Consider the following 25,675-nt stretch of genomic DNA (forward strand, 5'->3'; position numbering starts at 1 on the left):
CTGTGAGTAAAACCAAAAAGATACCTGTTGTCATGAAGCTTACTTTGTTGCTTGAGAGAAACAATCCATCAATAAATAAGCATGCTGATTAAAGAAGGAAGGAAGGAAGAGAGGGAGGGAGAGAGGAAAGAAGGTCATTATCAAAAGAGTCATGAATGTCATGCAGAAAATTAAGATCAGAAGATATGATCTAGAGAGGCAGTACCCTTGCATTGGACCCTCAATGTTCTCCCAGGAGGTAACCTGAGATCTGAATGACAAGAAGGAGAAAGCCATAGTAGATGAAGGAAAAGTGACTGCAGCCAGAGGGACTGCAAAAGTCCGGAGGTAGGAATGAGCTTTAAGGGTTCACAGAACTGAGAAAAGCCAATATGGTTTGAACAGGTCAGTGAGAGGAAGTTACACAAGATGATGTCATAGAGATGACAGGAGCCAGGTGACCTAGAGTTTAACAAGCTGGGGTTGGACTCATTCATCAAATATTTGTTGAATGAATAAATGCACAGGCTTTGGAGCACTATGGGAATGTAAGGACCAGCTGCCTTTTACGAGTTTACAGTTACACCAACAAGGTGAAAGAAATCCACATCCATTCATTCAAGAAATATTTCCTGAGGCTCTAGCTGTACCAGGCACTGTGGTAGACCGAGGGGGTACCAGGATGAATGAGCCATGTTTCTTACCTTCAACCAACTTTTGGTTTTAGAGAGAGAGATAAGGCCACATTACAGAGCAGTAAGCTCCTTAATTTGAGGAAACACTATTTGGCCACATGGAAAACATCAACCTCAGGCTGGAAGAAATTCAAGGAAAAAGATAAGACAGCTAAGATGAAGAGTCCAGAGATGGGTTGGCCTCTGGAGGCTGGAAAAATCAGGTAAACTGCCCTTAGAGAAAACCAGCCTTACCCTGGCATTTCAGGAATGAGTGGAATGTAGAGGAAAGAGGGTTCCAGGTTGAAAAACAAATGCACACAGGTTTCAATCAAAGGTCAACACTTTAGTGGGCATTCAAAGCTCCCACCGTGTTTGTCCCTCTTAGCGTGTAACAATAAGCATTAATTTCTCATCCACAAATATATGGGCTGGCTGGAAAAGCTCTGATGTTGCTGCAGGGTGGGGAGAAGGGGTTCTGCTCCACGTGTCTCTGTCACTCTCCTCTGGGACCAGTGGGCCAAATGGGACATGCTGTTATTATGGTGATGACAGAAGTACAGGAGAGTGAGCCTGCCACAGACACTAAGTAACTTCTGCCTACATTTCATTGGCCAAATCAAGTCATGTGTCCAAGCCCAAGGTCAAAGAGAGTACTCAAAAAGAAGTATTCTCTGCCTATCATAAGGCCATGGGAAGAAGAGATGCAAGGGGATATGTTACAGCCAATTATTCAATTGACTACAGAAGTTACAAAGAATTCATCCTACTTCTCCCACTAATGTCAAATCTCAAAATATAGAGCTCATGTTCCTATAAATATCCTTACTTCCCAGTTTCAGCTTCCTTAACTTCTTCTCCAGTAAGTTCTTAGAACCCTTATCCTCATCATGCCCTGAACATAATCTAGTTTGTTAACATTTCAAACTAGATTTTGGCAGATGTGATCATGGTATTGCCTTCTAGTGTGGATTTGCCAGTGCAGGATGATGCGTGCATATGTTAGGATTTGATGCCTAATAAAACACTCCAAAAGTTAGTTTATAATATTTTGGGTCAGCTAGACAGTTATTCTGGTCTGGGCTGGGCATGGTTGAGTTCATCTGTGCTTGCTCAACTATTTGCTTATCAGCCGGCAGATGAGCTAGAGGTTGGTTGGTCTAGGATGGCCTTGGCTATGATACCTGGGGTCTCTCTCCACACTGTCTACCTTCCTCCAGGAGGCTAATCAGGACCTATTTGCATGTCTGTATCAGGGGTCGAAGAGTTCTTGGGTGCAGGCTACGTGGTTGAGGAGTAAGTTCAAAACGGCACAACGTCATTTCTGTCATATTCTATTGACCAAAGCCAATCACGGGGTCAATTCAAATCAAGAACCAGGGAAATAGATTCGACCCTTCCATAGGAAAAGCTGCAAAGTGCTTTGGCCATGGTGGCAATCTCCCTGATGGAGATACTTTGTACCATCTGTCCATGAATGAATTGCATATACTCAGGCTTACCTTGGGTCTTGGCCCCTGCTACACTGTTACTTGCAGAGCTAGAAGTCATTTAACAACCGCAGACACGGGATCCCTGGGTGGCGCAGCGGTTTGGCGCCTGCCTTTGGCCCAGGGCGCGATCCTGGAGACCCGGGATCGAATCCCACGTCGGGCTCCCGGTGCATGGAGCCTGCTTCTCCCCCTGCCTGTGTCTCTGCCTCTTTCTCTCTCTGTGTGACTATCATAAATAAATAAAAATTAAAAACAAAAAACAACCGCAGACACTAAATCATGAAACGTTGGGGGTGACTGGGTGACTGGGTGACGGGCACTGAGGTGGGTACTTGATGGGATGAGCGCTGGGTGCTATTCTATATGTTGGCAAATTGAACACCAATAGAAAATAAATTTATAAAATAAATAAATAAATAAATAAATCATGAAACGTAATCAAGCAAACTCATACTGCATTTGTGTTCATGCTGTTGATCTGAACCAAAGTATGATCCCTCATATCCCATTTCAACTCCATTGCTTCAGCCACCTTTGATCCTTCTGTATCCCTTCTGGTAACAATTCTTTGTATATCTTAGTAAAGAAGTGGCCAAATTGTGAATAGCATCTTCATGTATTTCCTTATCGTATCTGGTGTAAACCGTTGGTTATTATCAGATTGGTTATAACAAGCATTTAAGGACAGTGGTGATCACATTGGCCAATACTGCTGGATCCTCTATGGCAACCATCACAGTACTAGGCACAGAGCTGGCCCCTGCTTAACACAGGAAGTCACACAAGAGTGTGTCGTTACTCAATACAACACAAATCCAATGAGGTAAGTCAGTGGCTCTTCAAATCTTTTTTTTTTTTTTTTAGTAGAGTCTTTTTAAAAAAATATGAGATACCAATTAATAATCAAACACAAGAGCCAGATAAACATGAGACTACTTTGGCCAGAAGAGGGGATGTTCCTGGAGCTCTTTCTACTCAACTTCTCCCATCCCAATCTCTCCTAAGATGTCTGAGGCCTCCATAGATGCCATGGAACAAAATTTGAAAAACACTGAATGAATCTAATGCTTTTCAAACTTGGACAAACACAGCCCTCGATAAGAAATGCATTTTACATAGTGACCCAGAGCGCACACACACACGCACACACACACGCACACACACACACACACACACACACAACTTTCTCCCTGAGTGCAATATTCTTTGTGTTTTCTATTCTACTCATTTCACTTTTGGAATATGGATCACAAGCTGGTAAGTTGCTTTTACAACCCACTAAACAGGTCATGCTCCATGGATAGAAATGACCCCTGCAGACTGAAGAAGTCTCTCAGTGTTGAAACTTTATTGGCCTACCGTTCAATAGTTTCCATACTCTCAGTGTTCACTGTTTGTTCTCAGAGACCAGGGGAAATTGGTGATGGACACCACCAAAAAAAGCAGAGGTGAAACTACAGATAAGCCGTAATGATGCTCCCAAGAGTAACAGAGACCATGTTCCTTTGTGGATACTAATGAAATTAGTAGGTTGGCTCATGAGAAGAGTTTACTCTGGAGTCAGACTAGCTAAGTTAATTTCCCAGCAGTGCCAATTATAGCCTGGGTTTCTTGGGCTTATTACTTACTCTATCTACACCTCAATAATGATCTCTTCTGATACATAGGTTGAATAATTAGTATCTACCCGTTAGGGTTGTTAATGGCACTAAACAAGATGATGTATAATGGACTTAGCATAGCCAGGAACACAGTAAGTACCCAAAGTTCCCTAATATTAATCAGGCAGTAGATGGAGTAGGTGACATTCCCCCCCCCCCAATGTAGGCTCAGTAATCAAGACAAAAGATGAGTTAATCTCTCCCCTAGTCTCCCTCCCATTTTAATAGTGAGAAGGATCTGAATGTAAATTTTTATGCTATCTCTTAACAGCTAAGGTCTTAGCAATGGTCTTGGATGACTCATACTCTCTAAACCTCAAGATCCTCCACTTTGAAATGGGAATAACAAAACCTCTCCGAGAGAGTTGCTATGAGGATAGCTGAAATAATGAATGTAAAGCATCTGGCCAAGTGCCTCCTATGTATTAAGTCCTCAACAAAAAGGAAAGAGACACAGAAAGAGTTAGAGCCAGAAAAAGGAACAACTTCGTATTTTGAAAGTGACCGAAGAGCATTTAAGTTGTGTAAGAAACAGCCAATCACAGCCAAATCCCATTGGTTATCTTAGCTATGATTTAGTGTTCTTAAATGCAGAGCCCTGCGAAGAAGTTCTGGCAACATGAAGTCATAAAATTCACCATTTGGGGTGTGTGTGTGTGTGTGGCATCTGTTTAACCCAGCAAACGCAATTTTTTCTGGGTGTCATGAAATATGTTGGTGTTACATGATAATTAAGACAAGTCCCTCCCATCAGAGAAGCTATAATCACTCAATATCTCAACCCAATAAAAAGGGGAGTTAAGTGCTCCCCTTTTTATTGAGCACTTAACTATGCAGTAGAGGTTTTAGACTGTGTCAGGTATTTTACACACATCATTTTACCTAATTCTCATAGGCTTTGTTATTCCCGTTTCACAGCTGGGAATGCTGAGGCCACACAACTGATAAGAAGTAGAGAAAACATGTGGACCCAGAACTCCCTGAGTATTAATGCCTCAGTACTATGTGTCTTCTCATAGATTAATAGATGTAGGTATAAAGAACACCAGAGAGAACTTTGAATACCAACTGCATGGCCCCTCTGTGTGCATATTCCAATAGTATAGGGTAGTGCTTAAGAACACAGGCCTGGCCTCAAAATTCTTCTTCTATGATTAAGTAATTCTAAAATTCAAGAGAGAGAATCACAGGGATACATGATATAATATAAACTTTCTGTAAATGCGCGCACACACACACACACACACACACACACCATACACTCAGCAGTGAAAGGTACCTTAGAGAACATTCCATTCAGTCTCCTTACTTTGCAGATGAGAAAGCCAGCACAAAGTGGAAGTGAGTGCACCAGGGGTTTCATGGCTGGCGTCCAATGGAGAAGGAAAAACAGTCACCATTAGAACCAAGGGCATCTGACACCCCAGCCCTGTGCTCTTTCCAGCAGCCCCCCAGCCCGCCTCTCTCTATAAATGTGCCCAAGTTTTCAAATGGCTACTCCCCAAATCGAAGGAAATGGCTGTCTCAGATAAGGCAGATTCTTGCAGAGGAAGAATGTCCACCTCATTCTGAGATTTTCTGCTATCTGCTTATTTGTAAAGGTCACAAGAAGGGCAGGGGAATGCTCGCATGACGTGACTCTTGGGTCTTCATTCCTAAGAATGCAGGAAGGTTTAAATAAATCAGACTGTAGGCAAGAATTCAGACAGGCTCCCCCACATGTTCTGTGCTTTTTTTTTTTCCCTAGTGGATACCATCAGCTGTCCTGTTGCTAAGAGACCAGAGTGGGTGGGAAAGGCCAATAGTCATATTTTTCAAACTTATCTACAAAACTCGTTGTGCCTTTGCTCCCTCCAGGGGTTCAGCTTTCTCAAGAACAGGATATTACAACCAGGCAGATGGAGAGAGTGAGAATACATTTTTTCGAGAAATGAACCGAGCTTTTCCTGGACATTCGGTGTCATCCAGCAGAGTCCTGGGAGCTGCCAATTATGGGTCTGATGCAATGTTTGGGAAAGAGCCTCAGAGTACACATGACTCAACAAAATATTCTGATTTGCATTCCTATCTGTTGGGAAGTTGCACTTATCAGCACCAACAAGTGCTGAGGGTCGGTAGGAGTGCTGGGCAGAGTTTGTCATTGGAAAATTAAAAAGGAATAAAAAAAAGAAAACAAGCAGGGGTTGTGGGGAGGTGAGTATTTGAATCACTCCGGGACTTTCCTTTTCGGTTGCATTCCAATCGGACAGACCTAAACCTGGCAGAGTCATTCCATTGCTCAATGTCAAAAACATTCGCCTGGAATGCAGGACATGTGAACTTGGACACCCCCCGCAGCTTCCCTGTGTGGCCCAGCCTGCTCTGTCCACTATAAACACACCCGTCATGAGAGCAGAAGCAGAGCTCAGGCCTGGGTGAGCAGGGTGGTGGCACAATTTCACATAAAGGAAAGCAGGAATACAAAAGGTGAGCTCTGGACAGCATTCCTCCCTCAAGGTCTTTGTACTGGCTCATAACACACTCTGATGAGCCAAGCAGAGATAGAAAATGAGCCCTTGGGAACAGGCTGGTGGATTTTTTTGCCTGCAGAAGAAAGCAAGAATGTGAACTAACTTCCTCCTTTTCTGGGTTCCTACTTGGCGGTTTAAGACAGGGGGGGGGGAAACCCTGCTGTAATTGCTTATTTCCAAAGAACTTTAAAAGAGATATACGTGGACATCTGATTCCCTATTTGGGCGCCTGTGCAGAGACTTGTCCCACTTTGACTTGGTCGCGGTAGCAATCATTGTCACTCTAGTGTAAATGAGGATACAACTCAGCATACCCAGAAAGCCCACTTGGACCTGGCAGCATGTTCCAGAGCTCAGTGTCCCAGCCAGCAAAGACTTAATGTTTGGCAGGGCATTCTGGGTAACCAAATACAAATAAATCATATCAACCCCTCTCTCCACCTCCAAATTTAGGAGAGAAGAAAGGAAGATGTCACAGGAGATGTGCCATCCACAGTGGAGAATAATGGAGTCAAGTGCAGGATGCTGTATATGAGGATCAGGGATATACAGGTTCTAGAAAATAAAAACACCTAAACTGAATCAAATGTCTAGTGTAAACTAAAAACTTGATGACTTCATCCCATTTAATTTTTATAAAAACCAACAAAGTGTCTGCAATCCCTTTTCAGATTTACTGTCCTATAGGACATACTAGCCTTAAAAGTCCCTACTGTGCCGAAGGGGAAAACTTGCTGCTAAAAGTGATGATTACTCAGGCCAGCTGTCACAGATGATGAAATCCTTCACAGAGGACAGCAATTAGCTGAAATAATCCCAAACCACTGTTGCCCTTAATTCCTGATTGCCCATCTGGGTTTGCAGTTTTGTCTAGCAGACAGACACTTAAAGTGACAAGTGAGAGGGCTATTCAAAGAAGATTCTAGAATAAGGTTTGGAAGACTGACAGGTGAGTAAGAGACCACTCAGCCAAGGAGAGTGAGACCAAAGGCAGAGTGTTCGGAATGGACCTTATTGCCCTTTAATCTCTGGAGCTCAGCAGGAAGAAGTGCAAGCGGAAGGGGTTGAGGGCTGACATCGGGCCAGATCCCATTATTGTTTGGATTGTGGACTGTGTGACACAGACATTTTATTTATGGAGGCATCAGAATGTAGTAGCCAGGACATCAGCAACTTCGTCCCTCTACAACAGTCTGATACAACTTATGATCTCCCTCGTGGCACAAAAGGGCTGAACCAAGTGATAGCATTCGGAGCCATGATTATGACTTCATACATGGTCCATCGCAAGACAGGGTTTGATCATATTGACATATTGCCAATAGACAAAACAATGAATCACATTTGCATCTGGATTTGTATTTGGAGAAGCTAGTAAAAGAGTGGGCCAAATTCTCCTCTTGCATTGGCCAGAATATAAAGAATAAGGTCATCCTCACAGTTGATGCCCCTTAAATAGAAAGATGCTTTGTCATGGGTTGAGGATAGTAATGATCACTTCCAAGTTAAACTTTGACACTGTTTACCGGGCCTTTAGGAAAATTGCCAAAAGAAAATCGTCAGCATTTCATTCCTAGCATGCAGCACAGTGCAAAGCAAGTAGTAGCTGTTGAATAAATCTTTGTTGAGTAAATCAGGGGCTGAAGGGAATTCAACTTTGATAGGGTGAGAGGAGATCCTTCTCTAATAAGATTTTGGATTTTGTCCATGGAGGACAACTTGCGCCAGTCTGGGCCATGACTTTCAATCCCCACACACCTGTCCCCTTGTCATACATCACCTATGTTGGTCAACACAGCATCCCCCCCCCCCCCCATGAAATGCCTTTCCACCACATTTGCATGGCAAATGCCTATTCCTCCTTTGAAACTTTCTTCCCAAATATCTACTCTGCTAAAAGCCTGTCCCTACTACAGTTCTACAGACAACTAGTCACTTCCTCCTTTGTGTCCAGCCTAGCAAATAGTATCACCTGAAAACATTTTGATTGATGAGCAAATGAATAAGTGAATGGTCAGTAGAATACAAACAGTGGGAGTAAATCAGTGTATAACAGTGAGATGCCTACTAAGTATAATCATGGTGCCCCTGCCTTTAATTAGAATCACATTGCACAACACATGGCCTGTGACAAAGGAGTGGGGGGAAACCTAAAAAGTGAAAATCCATGTAGTTTTTGTGGTACCGCAACATTCCCAGGAGTGTTTGGATTGACTCCAACTAAGAACATTCTATGAAACTGAGGAGCCAAAAGGAGTATGGATGCCAACATTACCCTTAAATAGGAACCATTTCAAAGTGTGAGATCCAACACCATCTCTGAAGGACTTCCACCCACCCTCAAAAGAAAAAAGAAAGCAGAAGCAGCGGCCTTCCTCCTCTGGGGTTGGCATATGTTTTAAAATAATGTTGGTCATTTTCACAAGTACTTTGACTCATGCAATTTGTCATCCAGACACATATTTCCGCCTGGGTCTGTCCCATTTCCTCTTGGAAGAGGAAGGATCATTCTAGCCAAAAGGACCAAGTCCATCAAGAGATGGAGTGTCCTCCAAAGCAGCAACCCAAAGACTGCAGCAAAGCTTTGGCCATGTGGAAATCTAGAATGGCAAGAGGCTGCCCAGCCATTTCCAAACTGAGTAAGCATCTAGGTTCTTCAGTATCTACCCTGGGCAGAAAAGCTATGGAGAAACAACAAACAAACCCATCCTTCTGCTCTTTAGCCAGCATTTTATTTTCCTCCCAAAAGCTTCGTGAACATTCACATCACAAAACATTCATAGTGTTGGCAAGGAAGTCTATGTCTGAATATGTTACAAATCCCAATTAAAATGTCTAGAAAGGTGCACACACAGGACCCTTTTCACTGTGATTACCTCTGGAGATGGGAATGGGATTTCAGAGCAATTAAAAGGAGTTTTTACTATTTTCTCTATATGCTTCTGAATTGTTTGGGTTTTTTTTTTTCACCAAAAACACATATTGATTGTAAAATTTTAAAAATAAAATAACTTTGTCAAAATGAGGACAAAGGGTGAGTGTGGGCCAGTTTGGCCTCAAGAGCTCTCTTTCTCCCCAGCAGCACTAAAAACCTGTGCTACGTGATTTCCTCACTCCAGTCATGGAGCCTCTAGGTACTCAATTTCTCCCATCCCTCAACATTTCCCAATGAGTCAGGAGGGAGTGGAGGGTTCCCAGGGAAGAGAAGATGCTAACTAAAACTGGTCCCAGAAGTGGTTGAGCCTTTCACTTGCATGATCTCATCTTGATCCTCTTAAAACTTCGACAAAATAAGTATCACTAGCCACGTTTTGAGGATAAGAAAATGAAGGTCAGAGAGGTTAGTCACATGCTCAGGACTGCACAGCTGGTGAGTGACAAAGCAGGAATCAGAATTCAATTTGCAAAACACTCAAGCTCCTGCTTTTAAAGGTATGCTTCACACTCAGTTCCAATGACACTGTCTCCTAGGAGCTCTGCCAATGACATCCTCACTAGACTAGTCTTGGCCTCTCTGCTTACCCACTCTCGTATCAGGAGAAGTTGCTCTTTCCAGATGAGTTGAAAATGAAAATGCAAAGCTCATGCATTTTACTCCCCTTGGGCTCTACAGTGTGTAGTAGGTGTGATCAGCAACTTCTCACTACCAAATTACAAGGCTTATTCTTAGACTTCCTTATAGTTAATAGTATGATTTGAATGCTCAGACTTCTCATCCACCTGTTGGCTCCATAATAAGTTCACTCAAGTCCAAAAACAAAAAATAGAGCAACAAAGCCCAAGTAAAGGATAGAGGAGACACGACCAGTATGAAAATGTCTGGGGATTTTAGTCAAAGTGGGTCTAGAATGAGTCAGCAAGGAGATGTGGATGACAGGAGGACAGGTTCAAACTTCAGCACTCTTGAAAGGGCTGAGGTACCAAGAATGGGGAAAGTCAATGCCCCCTTTTATGTAGGACCAGTGCCAGTTTCTTAGTCTCCCTGGGCTCAGCTTCCCCATCTGTAGCGCAGAGATCATGGTAGAGAATATGCAAGTCAATTGCTTAGCAGAGTACCTGGCACACAGTCAGCATTCCAAAAATAAAACCAGCCTCATCATTTCCTCAACAATGTAAAGAGGAGGCACAATTAGTCTCCTTATTTTACAAATTATGAAACTAAGGTGACAAAGCTCTCAAGGGTCAGAAAATAGACTCACACCAGGTCTGCCTGACTCTGAAGGCCATTTTCATAACCACTAAGCTATACTTCCTCCCTCAATAGAAAATTTAGAACAAGAAGAAAATTCCCCATAACCTCATGACCCAGAGATAAGCACTTTTACCCTCTTATATACTTTCAGATTTTCTTTCATACAGAGATGAATGCTATTGTTCAAAATTAGGGCTCATGCTTTACATTCTACATTTGCCTTTTACATTTGTCAAGACACCATAACCATCTTCCTAGGTCAATAAACGTTAGTTCATCTAGCCACTCTTGATTGCTACTTAGTATTTATTTATGTGGACTACAGATATGGACATGCTGTATCCCTGTCACTTAATCTATCATTGAATATATTTAAGTAGTTACATTCGGATGTTTTTAATTTGTTTTATTATTTTTTAAAGATTTACTTATTTATTTTGAGAGAGAGAGAGAGCACAATCAAGGAGAAGGGCAGAGGGAGGAGGAAAGAGAGAGTCTCAAGCAGATGCTCCACAGAGTGCGGAGCGGGATGCAGGGCTTGATCCCAGGACCCTGAGGTCATGACTTGGGCCAAAATCGATAGTCAGATGCTTAAGTGAGTGAGCCAACCCAGTGCCCCTAATTTGTTTTATTATTGAGGTATAGTTGACATACAATGTTATATTAGCTTCAGATGTGCAACACAGTGATTGGACAATTCTATACGTTATGCAGTGCTCACAATGATAAGTGTAGTCACCTCCTGTCACCATGCAACGTTATTACAATATTATTCACTATATTCCCTATGCTGTACTTCCTTACTTGATAACTGAAGTTTAAACTTCTTAATCCTCTTCCCCACATTTCTCACAAGGGTGAATAATGCTGCTCACTGCTGCATTAAGTAAGTATCCTCACTGCTGTGTCTTCATCTTTGCTGGTGCCTTCATCTGGAGGTATAGAATCACTGAGGCTCGTTCCAAAGAAGTGAGGTTCCAGAAGCACAAATAGGGACAGGACAGCTGCCCTCAGTGGTTGGGGAGACTGATCTTTCTCCAATGGTCCTGAGCAAGTAGACCCTCTGCTGAGGTTGCAAAGTACCTCCTCATGGACCCAGTTGTCAGCAGACATATTAATTAGCCTGCCTCAAGAAATGATAAGTTCCTCCCCACCCCCATGTACAAGCTCAATGTGGGGATCAACTGAAAACCAGGTGCTCTATAAACATCACCTTGTTTAATTCACAGAACACTCTCATAATGGATGGGGCACAGCTGGTAAGTTCTGGGAATTCAGACCCAGATCTTTCTAATACCAAAACCCTTGGATCCAGGTATAGTGATTAAAAGCCTGAGTTTTGGGATCCCTGGGTGGCGCAGCGGTTTGGCGCCTGCCTTTGGCCCAGGGCGCGATCCTGGAGACCCGGGATCGAATCCCACATCAGGCTCCCGGTGTATGGAGCCTGCTTCTCCCTCCGCCTGTGTCTCTGCCTCTCTCTGTCTTTGTGACTATCATGAATAAATAAATTAAAAAAAAGCCTGAGTTTTAAAGGAAACCACACTTCGGCTCCAGGATATTTTTTCACTTGCTGGCTGGGTGACCTTAGGCTAGTGACTCAACCTCTCTGAACCACAGGCCATTCATCTATTGCAGCAGGATGATAACTGCATTCGCTTCCTGAGCACACTTATGAACATCAAAGGAACTGACTCAATGCAAGATGCTCAGCACAGCTCCCAGCACAGATTAAGCTCAATGTGGGGCATCCGATGAAAGAAAGGTCTAGAAGAAAAACCTCAAAGTTTTCAGACTTCCTTTGGTAATGTATTAGTTCTTTTCCAAAACAGGCCCATCTGGACTTTTCCATGAAGACCTCTGAGCACCCCCACACCCAAAGTCTGAAACACGGACTCACCTACTAGATTCATCCATTCATTCATCGCTGGGCCCTAGATCGGGTGCCATGGCTAGCATGATTGAGCAAGACAGAGGTGGTGCCCAGCCTAACGGAGCTTTCAGCTACTAGGAGGAGACAAATCCTAATATATGATGATAATTGAAGGTGGAAAATCCACTATAGAGGAAAAAAGAAAGATGTGATGGGAGCACACTATGGGGACTTAGGGTAAATTTCATAGATGGTGGCATCTAAGCTGAGCCCTACAGAAAGAGGAGGTGGTCACAGACAATAAGGTCCTAGGTGAGCAGAATTACTCGAAGGTTAAGCAGGAGGGGCTGAGAGGTCCTGGTGAGGTCAGCAAGCTCAGCAGGAGTCCCTGTAAGGACAATCAGACTTTATCTTGAGGGCAATGCAGGCCCTTAGTACAGGGTTTAAGCCAAGAAGTAATATAAAGAGATTGGCATTCAGAGAGCATATTGGATGGGGGGGGGGGGCAAGCCTGGAGTCAGGAGCTTCTGGGAGATGATGGTAGCCCCAACAAGACAACAGCAGTGTGACACAAGAGTGGCTGCAGTGGGAAGCCTCTGAAGCTACACCTGCCAAGTGCACCCACACTGAAAGGAACACCACAGCACCCAGAGGAACAGAATTTTCTTCCTGGATTCTCTGTGGAGCTTGACACGGCAGCTCTCGCCGGGATAGGAAAAAAGCGAAGCCAAGAGAAGTTTTGGTGTCAGCATCCTTTATCCTTCTTCTTTGGTTCCACATGTTCAAATCATAGCAATTCAGAAGACTCTCTTGATAAGCAGAGCAGAATTTTTCTAATTTCTGGCTCCAAAGGTATCCATCCCCTCTGCAGAGCTTCAGCCTCAAGCCAGTGCAGGGGATGGAGAGGGAGAAAGAGCTGGGAGGATCAGGAAAACCAGTTCCTAATAATAATGGGTCGGCTCCACGTAATAACAGCTTCTGGTTTACAGAGCACTTTCACAGACATTATCTCATTTGATTCTCACAGTGAATGAGGAGTGGAGGGAGGAGGGACACAAGGCAATTAGCATCAGCCCCACCCTTTCAAATATGAATGCTTGTGGCTCAGAGAAGTTAAGTGATTTGCCCAAGATTACAAAACCCGTGAGTAGTTTTATGACTCTCGCTTCAGTGCCTCAGCTCCCTCCCTTAGAGCTAATTTTTTGGGAGTGAGAGTGGTTCTTTCTGCCTTTGGAGAAGGATGGTATATGTATGCCATTAACTCTCACCAACAGGGAAGACAAGGCTAAAAGAGGATCACTGGGCTGATGGGGCCCCAAATAGGGCAGTTTTGAATTCTATGGGCAGGAGATATTGGTAAAAGGAAGACATACCCTGAGTACATGCCCAGGCTGGGAGCATGCTGGATGTGCCAGAGGCAGGAAAATGCTAGTGCATGTCTATGTCCCAGGGGACTCCTGGAATGAGGACCAAGGGGAAAGAATGGAAGAGTAGGAACTCCACACAAGAGTCCAAAGCTGCTGGATGAATAAGCCCTTCAGCAGAGTCTGAAAGCCCATCTAGATGTCAGGAAACAAGAGCAAATTCCACAAACAGCCCCACCAACTCTGAGTAGGGGCGCTCAGGTATGGGGTCTTTGCTCTGGTGCCTGTTCATGCCACCACAGAGTCTCTATGAAGAAAGATCTGAAGCTCTGTGTTGGGACAGACAACTCAGTGAAATTCATAAAGCAGAAACCAGTTCTTGTGGCCTTGTGGTATGGGGTCTGGCAGCTGACCAGGAAGCTGTAAATGGTTCCTGTTTCCAGAGCAGTTGAACTGGGTCCCTCCCACCCCAGAGAACCACAGAAAGGAATTTTGCAAGGATGATCTATATAACTGCCAACCAGGAAGGAAAGAGGGAACGGTTTCCCAGGATCCTGCTGGAGACCCACATCAAAATGTCTCTGTCATCTCCATCCTGAATGGGGAGAATCAGGGCATATGAACCTCAAACCACAGGCACTTTTGGCACTTCCTGCATACCCACACCACCCCAAATCGTATGCAAAGCCCTTTATGCTTGACCCCATTCAATCCTCACAACAACCCTGCCTGATGTTGAGGAATCTGAAGCCCAGACTGGATAAGCACTCTGTCCAAGGTCACATAGCAAATGAACTGCAGAACAGATTTGCCTGGAGGTCTGGAGGCCCAGAATTCATGTTCTTTCCACTCCTCCACAAAGCCTTGTGAGTTTGGGTGCTCCAAATAGCATGGCAGGGATATGAGAGGAAGGGGGCATGGAGTGGGGTGGAAATTGTGTCTTAAGCCACCACTCTGACTCACTCCCTTAATAAGCATCTAATGACAGCTGAAGTGTCTGCCTTGGGGGGAATGGGGGTTTCTAGAATAGTACTTTGGAGAAAAATCCAGACTGGCAGTGACTGAGGCATGAATCAGCAATGGCAACTTCCAGGTCAAAGAGGAAGGCTTAATGAGTAGCAGCCCCAAATGCAAGAGGGACAGTTCAGTGTTCTGACAAATGTGGGACCCAAAGGGACTCTGTCTTGGCTTTCTGCTTCCATCTTTAGCCTTATTTCAAACTGTTTCCTAAAATGCAAACTACTATAGCCCTGACCTCTCCAGGTCACTGATACAAGGATCCCCATCTGGCCTCAAGTCTTTGCTCCTGAAGTGGTCTCCATTAGGAATGCCCTTGCTCTCTTCTCTGCCCCTCTTACTCTGACTAGTTGAACCAATTTTCCCTCCTTCCGTGACATGTGTCTAATCTTGTCTGTTCACTCATGAATTCATTGAATCATCCATTAGACAACATTTGTTAAGCACTGCAATTCCTAAGCATCATGGAAGATATTCAGATGCATTGACAGAAGGCCATCCCTCCCCTCATTGCCTAGTTGGAAAGCAAAAACATGGCAATAGAGTATAAGAGGAATAACAATAAGAGCTCGAGGATGCTTCGATATTACAGGAATGCTTTAATTTTCTGGGCTACAGAAGAGTTGGGAAGACTTCCAAAGGAGGCAGCATCCTGGATGTGTTTGGGTGATGGGGGAGATGAATGAAAAGCAGTGTACTAGGAGTCAAGAGACCTAGGTTTCAGTCCACACTTTGCCTCTTTGCAGACCTCGAATGAGGCATCTCTCTTCTTTGGACCTCATGAGGAAGCTGGACTGGCAGAGCGGCCAACATCTCTTGGGCCTGAGCTCTGTTCTTCTTATGTACTGACGGCCTACTTATTGCTCGTCCTGCATCTTGTATCTTGTATATCCAAATCTTTATTTCTTTATATGTAAAATGGAGATGCTAGTAACCAAACTTTGGGATTCTGAAAGGTTCAACAGGAGAATGTTTGGGAAAGTGCTTTGGAAATGCTAATGTGCAGAGCTCTGAGAAGGGATGTGTGGTTGTAGGTCCGTTCTCCACTGGTTGACACTTCCCTCTGCCTTCTTCTGCGGGTCTAGCACAAGGATGGACACACCGTAAGAACATCAGAATACATGCTGAATCGAGCTTTATTTTACACATATACACACACACATGCATGTACTCATCTTCCCTACATCTCAGAATGTTCTCCTCCTCTATTCCCATCAAAGCACTAACTCCTCTGTCCAAACCCCTCCCTTTCCAAGTGCCCAGTACCATCACTTCCACAACAAGACACTAATTCATATCTTCCTTCTCTGCTCCTCAGCATGACTCAGCTACCTACCTGCCATTTCTGGGTCCTGCCTTCCACGTGTTCCCTGTGGCATCTTAGATCTCTCATTCTTGCTGAAGTACAAGGTTGGTGAAGCTGCCATGGTAGCCATGACTATGTACTAAATGCCTGCTCAGTGGCTCACCTCTGTGATTTCTCCCACTGATCCTCACAACACCTTTGTGTGATGGGAATTATGATTCCCACTGTTCTGATAGTAACTGCTGTCATGAAATGAATGCCTATTTTGTGCCAGGCACTGTACCTTGTGTCTTACAAGTCTAAATTCATCAAACTGTATACCTTAATTATATGACATTTATACCTAAATAAAGCTGGTTTGGGTTTTCTTTTTAAAAAGAAAACCCTGGAATTGGGGGCATAGAGATGTACGTATAAACAATATGGGAAGCTTCTCAGTCTTGTGTAAAATGGGCTCTGAGAGGACACATTTGCCCTGTAACCGTAATCCCTGGAAAAGTCACATTTGGGAATCTGCTGGGACCTCCCTAGAGGTAGTTGATGCAGAAGAAAGGAATATTGGTTAAGTAAGAATGAGGGAAAGGAGGGAAGGAAAGGAGGGAGGGAAGGAGGGAGGGAGGAAGGAAGGAAGGAGAGAGAAGAAAGAAGGAAGGAATCTGATTTCTTTTTTAAGATTTTATTTATTTTAGAGAGAGAGAGAGAACGTGCGTGTGAGCAGAAGTAGGGATAATGGGATAGAGAAAGAGAATCTCAAGCAGACTCCCTGCTGAGCGGGGAGCCCTACACAGGCCTTGATCTCACAACCCCGAGATCATGACCTGAGCCAAGATCAAGAGTCTGAGCTTAATCAACTGAGCCACCCAGGCACCCCCGGACCTGATTTCTGACTCAGGTCTTCACATGCCCCATACATTGATTGGGAAGGAGACAAGCTCTCATTTCAGAGGGCATAACAAAATGGCAAGAGTTTGCAACCCAGACACACCTAGATTGGTTTTCACATCTTGTCATTGAAGAATGCACAAAGCCAAAGTGTACAGTGATGCAACTTCGCACCCTGAAGCCCCAGTCCCAAGTGACCTGTATCCAGATCAAGAACTGGAGCATTGTCAGGACCCCCAGAAGCATCCTCATGCCCTCTTCCAATCACTATGTCCACCAAACAAACCTTGATTTGACTTCTACTTCCTTTACTCGTTAGCTGTGTGACTTTCGGCACATTTTCTCATCTATAAAATGGAGCTAATAAAGCTAATTTAACGAGTTTTATTTCTTAAAGAAGAAAATGAAATAACATGTTTAAAACACCTAGCACAAGGCCTAACATGTCAGAGGTGTTTCATACATGGGAGTTTCCTTCCCAAGAGGAAGCGTGGCAGGGCCAGACCCTGAGGGGCAGGGGGCACAGAGTGGGGGATGCAGCATTGGCAAACCTCTGAATGAGTCACTTAGCCTTCATGGGCCTCTGTCTCCTGTCCTGTAAGGCGAAGGCGCTGTAAATGGTGGACTGATTATAAGGGAAAGGAGGGGAATTGAGGGGGAAAAATTAGAGAGGGAGACAAACTATGAGAGACTCTTAACTCTGGGAAACAAATAAAGGATTGTGGAAGGGGAGGTAGGTGGGGGGATGGGGTAACTGGGTGATGGGCACTGAGGAGGGCACTTGATGGGATGAGCACTGGTTGTTATACTATATGTTGGCAAATTGAATTTAAATTTTTAAAATGCTGGACTGAACATCACACCCTTCCAGGGCACCTTGCCCAGGATGCGAATAAGACATAGCTTTTACTCCTTAAAAGCTCAGAATTCAGAACTCTCTAGTTCTAATCAGCTGAGTGGGAACCCTGGCTTCTGTGCAATAGTATAAATATATATGAATGCACAAATGGGGAAACCAGTGCCACCTTCATTGGACTGTTCATTGTGAGCACCAGAAGACTTTTAAGATTGAAGAGTCCCCCCTCCCCGTCCCAAATCAGAGTCACTAAGAGGCCCCAAGAATGTTGTATATGTTGCCAATGCCACAGGTGATTTTGGTGCAAATGATCTGCAGAGACCAAGTGGGAACTTCTAGTGAAGGAGTCGTACCACAGTTGTGCTGATACTAGGACACACTGCAAGTTAACCATTACTTGTTAGAATAAATCTCCAAGGCCAATTTGCTTCTTCTTCCTTTGCCTTCCCCCCTGAGATAGGCCCCAAACATACTCTTATTAGTTAAGAGCACCTGATGATTGGAGCTCCAACCAAGCAACTCATTGAACTATTCTTTCAAACCGGGGTCGGAGTTCTCAATTATTACTGGAACCTGGGCTATTGGGAATGATTTTCCTGTTTTTGAGCAGCACCTGATTATGAAGTGACAAGCCAGTCCCAGCACTTCCTTTGGGCAAACAACCTTCCAGCACCAAGAGCAAGCTCCTCTGTCAAACCACAGGCTGCTCGCACTGACAACTCTATACACTTATTGTTGTAAGTGCTAATGGTAAATGATACCCACCTTTGAGGGTGTCCATAACAGCCTTCCCAAAGAATGGACCTCTACCGGGGTATGTGAGTAGCTCAGCCAACTAAGCACCCAACTCTTGATTTCAGTTCAGATCATGATTTTAGGGTTGTGAGATCAAGCCCTGTGTCAGGCTCTGTGCTGGGCAGGGAGCCAGCTTAAGATTCTCTCTCTCCCTCTCCCCTTATTCCTCCCTCTCTCTCCTTCTCAAAAGAAAGAAAGAAGAAAGAAAGAAAGAAAGAAAGAAAGAAAGAAAGAAAGAAAGAAAGAAAGAAAGCCTCTATATCTCTATATTCAATTCTCTGCCCCAAAATATACCAAATAAGGAATAATTATTAATGCTAATGGTAGTGAGGACAATAGCCAGCCTTTACAAGGCCCTAACTGCATGCCCAGATACCCCTGGGCACTTTGTAGATGTTGTTTTATTTAAGCCCCATCACAAATGGAGATATTAGTCCCAATTCTTCACCCCTCATTTGGCTGTATCCATGCCCTCTGCCATGAGACTATAATTCTTCTCCCTAGAGATAGAGTGTATATCTGTACCCCTTTTCCCTCAGACAAACCTAGGCTAAATCAGTGAACCTACAGATACCTGAGCAGGAAAATACCTGGCTGTGATTTGAAGTCACTAAGTAGTGGGATGATTTGTTACGCAGCAACACCTGACCAAGCCAGTCCCTGAGTACAGACATTGGCAAATACATAAAATAAGTTTTGTTGGAACTCAACAACACCCACTGATTTCTGTATTGTCTGTGGCAGCTGGCATGGTACCCAGCAGAGGTAGGTGGTTGCAACAAGGATCACTTGATCTCCAGAACCTAAAATATTTACCACCTGGCTTTAGAGAGAATATTTGCTGACCTCTGCCCTAGAACAGGATTTCTCAGACTTTCACCAGCATCAGAGTCACCTGGAAGGTTTATTAAAACACGAAATACTGGTTCTCAGCCTCAGAATGCTGATTGTGTAGGTCCAGGGTGGGGTTCAAGAGTTTGCCTTGGTCTCCCAACCCTCCCCAATCATTGTGCTCCCCACTCACCCCAGGGAGCCACTCTGCTCCTTTGTCAGGGCATTTGAACTTGCTGCCCCTTTGCCAAGACCATCGGGCCACAGATATCCACCCGGCCTATTATTTTGCTTTGTTCAGATTCCTGTTCATGTGTCACTGCGTCAGAGAAGTCTCCCCTGACCATCTTTGCTAAAAACAAGTCTCCCTAGACTCTTCAGTCTTTATCTCTGTGCCCAGCACCCCTTCTTTCTATAGCATCTATTATGCACTTACACACATCTTCCCAATTATCTATCTCCGTCTACTAAGTGGGATGCTCCCTGAGAGTAAGGATTCAGCTCAACCCCTGCTCCATCGGCAGCACTCAGGACACATCCTGTCGCATGGCAGGGGCTGCATCAGTAGTTTTGAATGAATGAGTAAATGAACAGCTGTTATTTAAAGTGGGATGTTCTAGATCCCAGAACAGATATCTTTTCTTATTCCCTGCCCCCTTCTTCCTTTCAAAAGGACTCAGCAAAGAGCCTGGAAGAAGCAAAGGAAGCTCTGTCAGCTGGCCGTCCTGCCCCTTCAGGGCCCTCACCCTCCCGCCGCCGGACCGCCTGGGCTGCAGCTGGACACCCGCAGTGACTCTGCGGCCATCTGCAGACCGCCAGGCCCAGGGCAGCTCCACCAGGGAGTCTGCAGGAGTCCTTGGGGACACATGCTTCAGGACTCGCACCGCCAGGACACATGTGACTTTCTCCTGGTTAGATTGCTTCTTCACATCTGCCCCTGTGTACTTTGGCTTCCAAAGCCTATGTTTACAAATCTGGGTTGAGGAAGGACAGGAATTCCAACAACATGCAATTCACAGAAGCTGGCCAGTGCCTCCTGTTCTGGTTTTTCCTTGTAAGAAGGCAGTACAGAGAGACAGCAAGTCATCTATTGGACTCTGAAGCCACACAGACCCGATTCGTGTCCAGCTGGGACTTTGGGCAAATCATATAACCTCTATGAGCCTCAATTATCTCATTTTAAAGGAAGACAATAATACAAATTTCTTATCAGAATTAAAGCTGATATGCAAAGTCCCTTAAAATTTTATAGTATCATTTCTATTTCTGGGTTATGCTTCGAGATGTCTGTTTCAGGCAGAGTCCCAGACTCGTCCTCAGTTCCAATCTCTCCCTGAGATAAGGGATCATCACTTTACATTCTACTCCCTAACATACCATGAGACCACCCACTTCTCCCTCTCCTGTGTGGGTCTCCACAGTAGAACTGGTCATCACAACAGCCTTGGGCATTGTCTGGCCTGGGATTTTAACCATGTCTCCATTCCTTCTCCCTGACTTATTTTAAGCAAGTTATTTCTCTTCCATGTGACTCAGTTTCCAAATCTGTAAAATGGGGATGATAGTGGTAGCTGTGGAGGAAACATTGCTGGGTGATTACTTTAAAGGTTCTTCCCTCCCTCTTCCCCACACAGAAGCTCATCTCAGAGTCCCCAGCCCTCCTTGCAGCTAAGGGTGTGTGTAACTCATTCTGGCCCAAAAGATACAAGCAGAAGTCAGCCAGCCAGTGCCAACAAAGCTTATGGATTAAATTGTAATATTCCCGTAAAAAGCATGGGGAAAAACCTGACATTTAGTGCATAAGTGCCTGTAGGATGAACGTGGAAGGGTAGAGATTACATGAGTCAGAATTCAGCAGGAGGCATGAGGTAAGACCCCAGAGGCAGAAGATTTGGGGCGGTGGATGGTACTTAAAGAGAGGATAGACTCCTCTCTGTAGGAGGGTGTGCGGGTATAGACAGGATGTATGTTTGGGTCCCAGAAAGGAGCGTGCATTCAGGCACCCTTGAGCACTGGGCCTGGACACCCCCAGCCCAGACTTTCAGAACAAGCTCCGGAGAAGCCTGTCCCTGAAGGGAAGCCAACTGAAGGGTCAATAGCAGGGATCCACCATTCATCATTGGACTGTGAAGTGCTCATGAATTGGTCTCCACATCAACTGGTTTTAGAGAGAGAGCATTCCAGTCACTGTAAGTGTGAACAGTGTCTTTCATCTCACTCTGCCTGGCGGCCTGCAGGCCAGACAGGGCAAAGCTCTGTGGGAAGCCCCAGGACACAGGGCTGCAAACAGCAAGGTCCCCTGGGCTGCTCTGGTGAGCAGTTATAACCACAGCACCGTACTGGAGAAAAGTGAACAGCCGTGTCTGAAATCCCCTCAGGTACCCTTTCCCCAGCTGGAACGTGGTGTCCAGGCCCTCGGATGGAGGCCATGGAGAGCAAATGACAGGGGGCAAAAACCTTTTGAAGGGACCCAGCTTGGCTGATTTGGCTGATTGCTCCTCATTTTCCTGAATCTGAGTGGGTACCGTCCACCCACCCAGCCACCCATAGAGAGAAGTTACTGGTATTGGGGAAGAAGCCAGTGAACACACTGGAAGCACTGATCCCCCTGAAAGAGTGACTCTCAGGTGCTCATTGGGGTGACTGGTTGCTGTAGAGGGGTGTCCGGAGGCTGACGGTGGGCAGGGGTGGTACTAGCCCAGCCTGGAGACTTCTCAAATATGTAAAAGGTTATATTGTGCTGGGCACTCAGTAGCTCTTTGAAAACATGTTTCAAATACTTTCAGTGTCCAGTTTCTTGTAGGCTGAACCTAGAACACCACCATGGGCGTGTTCTTTCCAAAAATGCAAATCGGAGAGTATCACTTTCCTGCTCAGAAACTTTGGTGGCTCTGCATTAGGGATGAGATCAAAACATAGCCTGGAAGAAGCTCCTGCTGCTTACCTCTTCTTCATTTCTCTTTCTACACTGGGCATCTCAAAATAATTTATAGCCACCCCTCTGCCTGACACACAGCGATTCTCATCCCTGCTTGCCTCTGTGCATACTTTCATTCATTCAATGATTCTATCCACTCATTGAACATTTATTAAGTGCCTACTGTGTGCCTCGGTGTCAGTTACTAAGATGCACTAGTGAGCAAGAGTGAGCTTTGTGTTCCCAAAGATCATAGCATTGAATTCAGGAGTTCTCACACCCGGCAGCACATCAGAATCACCCATAGGGCTTCTTAAAAACAGGTTTGGACTTCATCCCAATATCCCAGGATGGGAAGAGAGGGGAAAGAATCAACAAGCAAAATTGTTACAAAAGGAGCGGGAAGCTAAACTCCAATTTCTTCTGTGACCTTCCTAAGAACCAATAGAATGAATGTGGAAAAGATAGGTTTGGGAGCCAAAGAGATTGTTTCAAAAGAGAGGCATCCATATATTCTGGCTTTCTGGAACATTTGACCTTTACACATGTTATCTGGCAAAAGTCCTAACAGTCCCCCCCTTTACTCTCCAAAGTGCCCTGATTTGGATGATAAATTACATGGCCACACCGTCTTCCAAACTCTGCTTTACCCTTTCCTACCATGAGAGCCTGGAGTCTGTTTGAAGCTCCCTGACCCTCAGTGTCACGGTCTACACGACAGCATGAGCAGTACTTGTGTTAGAAAGTGAAAGAAGTAAAAGTAAAAGATCCTGGCTGTCAAGTGCCTCAGAAAGTAAATGCCTAATTCACAGAAGCCCTTATTATTCTCTGCCTTGTAAGAATTGACCCTCATTTGTTCTGCATTGTTTCCTGGCAAATGAAATGACACGTTAAGGATGAGAACACAGTCAGGTGAAAAATAGAGCATATCTATTTGCAGAGGAAATGGACCAGAATCACTGGGACATGGCATAGGTGGTTGCTGACCAGGATGGCAAACCTATCTTGAGTATCTGTTACAATATTTAAATGGCAGCTCAACCCTCCTCATTGGCTGAAATCTCTCAGAGAATTGGGTGAAATGTCTCTAATGGGCCCAGATGGACGGAGACAGAAACTATAGTCTACTGTCTGGGCCAGGCAGAGGGAAGAAGGAGACTGACACATTCTCTGTCTGGGTGACCATCCACTCGTGACTCATCACATGGGGAGAAGGGCCCATCTCAGCCTGTCTGTGCTGATTCTACCAGTGATTCACTGATGCCCACCAGGAAGCCCCCTTTTCAGGTCCTCTTTCTAAGTTCTCAGATTAGCATTTGGGGCCAAAGGGAACCCAGAGGGAGAGGGAGGCAGAAAGATCTACCAACTGGATGGAGTGTGGCTTGACCTAGTGGCAGTGAGAAACGAGGACAAGAGGAAGAAATGCTGGCATGCTTGGCTCGCCAGACAGAAACTTACAAACAGCTAGAGAAGAGAATTTTAATGCATAATGGTGGATATTCTTAATTTTTCAGAGATCCTCAAGGGTTAAGGATTCCCCAGCAACAAAGGAAAGGCCTAGAGCTTTACAGAAATCAGAAATCTCCTTGGATAAAGTTGCAGGAAGGAATAGCCACATGAACAGATTACTGAAAAGTCTAAAGTATATTCATCTGAAGATAAAATCGATCAACATAGAGAAGGGGTCTGTAGAGTCTAGAGTAATAGGAAGACAGACGGAAGTTATCCAGCCCTGTTCTAGAAGGACAGGTCCTGAGGCCGGTAGATATTTGAGACTCTAGAATCAGTCTGAGTTCTCAGGTGTGGATCTAAAATAAGTGATTAATTTTCCCAAAGTGTGATAGGCAAAATGAGTATAGCTATACACACAGAAAGGACACTTATTTTAGTAGTTATGCATTCACTCATACCACTAGTAGATACAACCCATCATATTACATGTATTTTTCTTTGAACACAATTGGTTAAATATATACAAACTCCTTTTTTTTCTTCAAACACGCCAAGCCTCCAAGCCCATGCAGTTCTCTCTACCTGAAGGGTTCTCTGGCCAATCCTCACCTGCCCTGCTCCTCCCTGCAGACCTCAGTCCGATGCCACCTTCACAGAGGGTGGCCTTCTCTGGCCACCATCTCAAACATGAGTATCCCTGCTCATTCTCTCTCCAACCTGCTGTCTTTTCCTTGTGAAGCATTCCCAGGATCTTGTCCATATCATTGTTACTTATTTATTCCGTGCCTCTGTCCTCCAAATGTAAGCACCATAAGAGGAAGAATTTTCTGTCTTATTTTTGCTCTATCTTCAGCATCTTTCCCATTGCTCAGCATATAATAGACGCCTAATACATATTTGTTGAGTGAAGACCAATTGAAATGAATTATGACCTTAGTAGTGACATCCTTGCATGGGAGAAATAAGTATGAGCTGTGGCTAGGGCATGGTGAACTGTGTGGCATCCTGGATATGGCCACAGGAGGAGATAAAATGTTTGGTGAGAATTATATCCCTTTCCCCTCCAACAGATCTTTGAGTTAGGTAGGGATGGACTATATGCCTTATGGTGGTTAATATGGATTAGAGAACACAGCTCAGAACTGAGTACATAATAGGCTTCCTGTTCATTCCTCTTCTAAGGAGCTCACTCACCCCATTGTAGCCATAAAACTCAGGCCTTCCTCCTGTCTTCCCTATCCTTCCTCAGGGTGAGGTCTGCCCCAGTGGACTGATTTATGTCAAAGGTAAAAGCTGAGAGAACACATGTGACTTTGAAGAGAGAAAAAGAACTAGCATGTCAGTGCCAGCCAGTGGCCCTGGTCCCAACCTCACCAGTCAGAAAAGCCATTCTTTTATATGAAGGAGAAAATCAGGGTAGAAGTTTCCCCTCCAATTCTTCTGAGACTGGACGTTTCTATGTGGAGGCAGGTGAGTGCAGGGATCGTTGGAAAATAGAATGGTTCTCTGTACAGTCAAGGTCACACATGCATCTGTGTGAAAGGGAAGTTGAAGATCACTGAATAATCATTAGCTCCCAAAGATCATAAATTATGTCTTGGATACCACTGGACCTAACATATATCTCTGTGGCTGGCCAATGGTAGTGGTCAATTAGTGTGTGCTTAACAATTTTGCTGAAAGAATGGAAGACTGCAATGATACATCAGCCTCTTAAGAATCTTGTTAATATATCTTATCTTAAATCCTGATCATCTTAGGATATGTACCCAAAAAATGACTTTACAAATATGTAAGGATAAGACCCAAAACCTGGACCATAGTGACCCCACGAACTTCTGATCACCTTAAAAACCATCCAATCACCTTCTAGCTC

Source organism: Vulpes vulpes, chromosome 13 (genome assembly GCF_048418805.1).
Source record: "Vulpes vulpes isolate BD-2025 chromosome 13, VulVul3, whole genome shotgun sequence".
Taxonomy (NCBI): domain Eukaryota; kingdom Metazoa; phylum Chordata; class Mammalia; order Carnivora; family Canidae; genus Vulpes; species Vulpes vulpes.